We start from the raw sequence: 6,038 nt of genomic DNA on the forward strand, positions 1-6,038 counted from the left end.
GCAAACATTTTCTCCCATTCTGTAGGTTGTCTGTTCACTATGACGCTAGTTTCTTTTGCTGTGCAGAAGCTCTTTAGTTTAATTCGATCCCATTTGTTGATTTTTCGCTTTTACTGTAATTGCTGTTGGCATTTCAGTCATAAAATCTTTGCCCATGACTATGTCCTGAATGGTATTGCCTGGATTTTCTTCTAGGGTTTTCATAGTTTGGGGTTTTATAATACATTTAAGTATTTAATCCAACTTGAGTTAATTTTTGTATAAGGTGTAAGGAAGGGATCCAGTTTCAATATTCTGCATATGGCTAGCCAACTCTCCCAGCACCATTTATTAAATAGGAAATCCTTTCTCTATTGCTTGTTTTTGTCAGGTTTGTCAAAGATCAGACAGTTGTAGATGAGGGATCTTATTCTGTTCCATTGGTCTGTGTTTCAAAGATCAGATGGCTGTAGATGTGTGGTCTTATTTCTGAGTTTTCTATTCTGTTCTATTGGTCTGTGTGTCTGTTCTTGTGCCAGTATCATACTGTTTTGGTTACTGTGGCCTTGTAGTATAAATTCAGGTAGCATAATACCTCCTGCTTTGCTCTTTTTGCTGAGGATTGTCTTGGCTGTTTGGGTTCTTTTTTGGTTCCATGTGAATTTTAAAATAGTTTTTCTAATTTTGTGAAGAATGTCAATGGTAGTTAGATGGAACTAGCATTGAATCTATAAATTACTTTGGGCAGTATGGCCATTTTCATGATATTGATTCTTCCTATCCATGAACAGAGAATGTTTTTCCATTTATTTGTGTCATCTCTGATTTCTTCGAGCAGTGGTTTGTAGCTCTCCTTGAAGAAGTCCCTCACTTCCCTCGTTAGCTGTATTCCTAGGTATTCTTTTCTTTTTGTGGCAATTGTGAATGGGAGTTCATTCATGATTTGGCTCTCTGCTTGCCTGTTGTCGGTAGGTAGGAATGCTAGACATTTTTGACATTGATTTTGCATCCTGAGACTTTGCCGAAGTTGCTTATAAGCTTAAGAAGCTTTTGGGTTGACACAAAAGGTTTTTCTAGATATAGAATTATATCATCTGCAAACAAAGATAATTTGACTTTCTTTCTTCCTGTTTGAATATGCTGTATTTCTTTCTCTTGCCTGATTGCCCTGGCCAGAACTTCCAATACTATGTTGAATAGGAGGAATGGTGAGAGAGGGCATCTTTGTCCTGTGCTGGTCTTCAAGGGGAGTGCTTCCAGCTTTTGCCCATTCAGTATGATATTGGCTGTGAGTTTGTCATATATGGTTTTTATTGTCCTGAGATATGTTCCTCCAACACCTAGTTTATTGAGAGTTTTTAACATAAAGGGATGTTGGATTTTATCAAAGGCCTTTTCTGCATCTATTGAGACAAATATGTGGGTTTTGCCTTTCTTTCTGATTATGTGATGAATCACAATTATTGATTTGTGTATGTGGACCCAAGCTTGCATCTCTGAGATGTAGCCAACTTGATTGTGGTGTATAAGACTTTTGATGTGCTGCTGGAGTTGATTTGACAGTATTTTATTGAGGATTTTCCATTGATGTTCGTCAAGGATATTGGCCTCAAGTTTTCTTCTATCTCTGCCAGGTTTGGATATCAGGATGATACTGGCCTCATAGAATGAGTTAGGAAGGAGTTCCTCCTTTTCAATTTTTTGGACTAGATTCAGTAGAAATAGTACCAGCTCTTCTTTGTACCTCTGGTAGGATTCAGCTGTGAATCTGTCTGGTCCTGGGCTTCTTGATAGGCTGTTTACTGTTGCCTCAATTTTAGAACTCGTTGTTGGTCTATACAGGGATTCAGTTTCTTCGTGGTTCAGTCTTGGGAGGGTGTATGTGTCCAGGAATGTATCCATTTCTTCTAGATTTTCTAGTTTGTGTGCATAGAGATGTTTATAGTATTTGCTGATAGTTGTTTGTATTTCTGTGGAGTCAGTGGTGATACCCCCTTATTATTTCTGATTGCCTCTACTTGAATCTTCTCACTTTTCTTCTTTATTAGTTTAGCTAGCGGTCTATTATATTAATTTAAAAAACAGTTCCTGGATTCATTGATTTTTTAAAGGGTTTTTTGTATCTCTGTCTTCTGCAGTTCAGCTCTGATATTGGTTATTTCTTGTCTTCTGCTAGCTTTTGAGTTTGTTTGCTCTTGGTTCTCTAGTTCTTTTAGTTGAGATGTTAGGTTGTTAACTTGAAATTTTTATAGCTTTTTGATGTGGGCATTCAGTGCTATAAATTTCCCTCTTAACACTGTTTTAGCTGTGCCCCAGAGATTCTGCTGCATTTTCTCTTTGTTCTGATTATTTTCAAAGAACTTCTTGATTTCTGCCTTAATTTCATTATTTACCCAAGAGTCAATCAGGAGCAGGTTGCTCCATTTCCATGTAGTTCAGTGGTTTTGAGTGAATTTATTAATCTTGAGTTCTAATTTGAGTTCTAATTTATTAGTCTAGCTAGTGGTCTAGCTAACACTGTGGTCTGAAAGACTGTTATGATTTCAGTTGTTTTGCATTTGATGAGTTATGTTTTGTTTCCTATCATGTGATCAATTTTTAAGTAAGTGTCATGTGGTGATGAGGAGAATGTGTATTCTGTTATCTTTTTGGTTGAGAATTCTGTAGATATCTATCAGGTCCACTTGATCCATGGCTGAGTTTAGGTCCTGAATATCTTTGTTAATTTTCTCTCAATGATTTGTCTAATATTGTCAGTGAGGTGTTAAAGTCTTCCTCTATTGTTGTGTGGGAATCTAAGTCTCTTTATGGATCTCTAAGAACTTTGTTTATGAATCTGGGTGCTCCTGTATTGAGTGCATATACATTTAGGATAGTCAGCTCTTGTTGAAATGAACTCTCTATCATTTTGTAATGCCCATCTTTGCCTTTTTTGATCTTTGTTGGTTTAAAGTCTGTTTTTTCAAAAAGTAGGATTGCACCCCCTACTTTTTTCTGTTTTCCATTTGCTTGATAAGTTTTTATCCATCCTCTTATTTTGGGCTGGTGTGTGTGTCTTCACATGTGCGATGCATTTCTTGAAGACAGCACACTGACAGATCTTTGTTCTTTATGCAGCTTGCCACTCTGTGTCTTTTAATTGGGGCATTTGGCCCATTTATATTTAAGGTTAGTATTGTTATGTGTGAATTTCATCCTGTCATCATGATGCCCAATGATTATTTTGCAGGCTTGTTTATGTAGTTGCTTCATAATGTCACTGGTCTGTATATTTCAGTGTGTTTTCACAGTGGCTGGAAACGGTTTTTCCTTTCCATATTTAGTGCCTCCCTCAGGAGCTCTTGCAAGGTAGGCTTGGTGGTGATGAATGCCCTCAGCATTTGCTTGTCTGAAAAGGATCTTATTTCTCCTTTGCTTATGACGCTTAGTTTGGCTGGATATGAAATTCTGGGTTGGAAATTCTTTTCTTTAAGAATGTTGAGCCATGTGCAGTGGCTCATGCCTGTAATCCCAGCACTTTGGGAGGCCGAGGCAGGTGGATCATGAGGTCAAGGGTTCAAGACCATCCTGGCCAACATGATAAAACCCCATCTCTACTAAAAATACAAAAATTAGCTGGGCGTGTTGACATGCGCCTGTAGTCCCAGCTACTTGGGAGGCTGAGGCAGGAGAATCGCTTGGTCCCAGGAGGTGGAGGTTGCAGTGAGCCGAGATCACCCCACTGCACTCCAGCCTGGCACCTGACAGCAGAGCAAGACTGTCTCAAAAAAAAAAAGAATGTTGAGTATTGGCTCCCAATCTCTTCTGACTTGTAGAGTTTCCACTGAGAGGTCCACTGTTAGTCTAATGGGTTTCCCTTTGTAGGTGGCCTGGCCTTTCTCTCTGGCTGCCCTTAACACTTTTTCTTTCATTGCAACCTTGGAGAATCTGACGATTATGTGTCTTGGGGTTGATCTTCTCATGGAGTATCTTACTGGGGTTCTCTGCATTTCCTGAATTTTAATGTTGACCTGTCTTGCTAGGTTGGGGAAGTTCTCCTGGATCATATCCTGAAGTATGTTTTCCAATTTGGTTCCATTCCCCCAGTCTCTTTCAGGTACCCCAGTCAGTCATAGGTTTGGAGTCTTTACATAATCCTATATTTCTCAGAGGCTTTTTGTCACTGCTTTTCATTCTTTTTTGTTCTCTATTCTTGTCTGCCTATCTTATTTCAGAAATAGTCTTCAAGCTCTAAGATTCTTTCCTCTGCTTGGCCTATTCTGCTATTGATACTTGTAATTGCATTGTGAAGTTCTCATATTGGGTTTTTCAGTGCCATCAGGTCAGGTTATGTCCCTCTCTAAACTGGCTATTCTGGCTATCAGCTCCTGTATTGTTTTATCATGATTCCGAGCTTCTTTGCATTGGGTTACAGATGCTCCTTTAGCTCAGTGAAGTTTGTTATTGCCCACCTTCTGAAGCCTACTTCTAACAAATCAGCCATGTCAGCCTCAGCCCAGTTCTGTGCCCTTGTTGTAGAGGTGTTGCAATCATTTGGAGGAGAAGAGGCACTCTTTGAGTTTTCAGCGTGTTTGGATTTATTTATTTTTGGTACCAAATTTCTTTATTTAAAGGAATGGTACAAAGAACTTAAGTGGGTGTTTTGGTACAACTTATAGAAAAGGTGAAGGAAATCCCAACATGCATGCACTGCCTTGGTGACCAGGGAAGTCACCCGTTGGCAATGGGGAAATTAGCCTAAGGCTTAGCTTTCATTTTCGCTGTCTCCCATGGTGTGCTTGTCAAAGAGATATTCTGCCAAGTCAGATTGGGGTGCCCCCATCTTGTGCAAGTTGGTCACGTGGTCACCCAATTCTTTGATGGATTTCACCTGCTCATTCAGGTAATGTGTCTCAATGAAGTCACACAAATGGGGGTCATTTTTGTCAGTGGTCAGTTTGTGCAGTTCCAGTAGTGACTGATTCACATTTTTTTCCAAATGTAATACACACTCCATCGCATTCAGCCCACTCTCCCCGTCATCATGGTCTGGTTTCTTGATATCCTGAAGGAAGACGCGGTCACCTCGTTGGTTCTGCAGCTTCATCAGTTTCTCGGCATGTTCCCTCTCCTCATGAGATTGCTGAAGAAAGTACTTGGCAAAGTTCTTCAAAGCCACATCATCGCGTCAAAGTAGTAAGACATGGACAGGTGAACACAGGAGGCGCAGAGCTCCAGGTTGATCTGGCAGTTGATGGTGGCCTCTGAATCCTGGTGGTAGTTCTGGCGCACCTGTGAAGGTGATGCGGTCTTCATGGCGGCGGCCTTGGGGCGGTCTGAGGGCATGGTGTGGAGGTGACGAAGGGCTGGTTGTGGGCGACCGGCCAGGGTCGGGGACGAGGGCCGGGTTCCGTCCAAGCACTGTTGAAGCAGGAAACCGTGGTGACTCTCGCTGAAGAACATCTCTGCATTGATTCTTTGTCATCTTTGTAGGCTTGTCTACCTTCAATCTTTGAGGTTGCTGACCTTTGAATGGGGTTTTTGTGGGGGCTTTTTTGCTGATGATGTTGTTGTTTTCCATTTGTTTTCTTCTAACAGTCCAGCCACTCTACCATAAAGTGGCTGCAGTTTGCTGCGGCTCCACTTGAGACTTGGCTTTTCCCCAACCTGGACGTATCACCAGTGAAGACTGAGAAGCAGCAAACATGGCAGCCAGCTCCTTCCTCTGGAAGCTCTGTCCTGGGGGGTACTCACCTGTTGCCACCTTGAACACACCTGCAGGAGGTGGCTGTAGACACCTGTTGGGAGGTCTCACCCAGTCAGGAGAAATGGTATCAGGGACCCACTGCAAGAAGCAGTCTGGCTGCTTTTTTGGTAGAGCAAGTGTGCTGTGTTTTGTTGATAGAGGGGAGTCCTTCCTCATCCAGACCATTTGTATTCTCCAAAGCTGTCAGGCTGGAATGACTAAGTCAGACAAACTGCAGAGATGGTGGCCGCCCCTCCCCACAGGAGCTCTATCCCAGTGAGAGGTCCGAGCTCTGTCTGCAGAATGCTGGCTGGAGTGGCTGAAGCCCCTGCAG

General features: G+C 41.7%; 1 pseudogene across 1 annotated transcript; it reads right to left on the reverse strand.

Annotated features, from left to right (window-relative positions):
- Positions 1-4,569: 4,569 nt before the first annotated feature.
- On the reverse strand, positions 4,570-5,274 carry LOC108311533 (annotated as a pseudogene). Its single transcript, XR_001828252.2, has one exon. The product of XR_001828252.2 is annotated as a ferritin heavy chain-like (transcript).
- Positions 5,275-6,038: the final 764 nt, after the last annotated feature.

Source organism: Cebus imitator, unplaced genomic scaffold (genome assembly GCF_001604975.1).
Source record: "Cebus imitator isolate Cc_AM_T3 unplaced genomic scaffold, Cebus_imitator-1.0 Scaffold117, whole genome shotgun sequence".
NCBI classification, from domain to species: Eukaryota; Metazoa; Chordata; class Mammalia; order Primates; family Cebidae; genus Cebus; species Cebus imitator.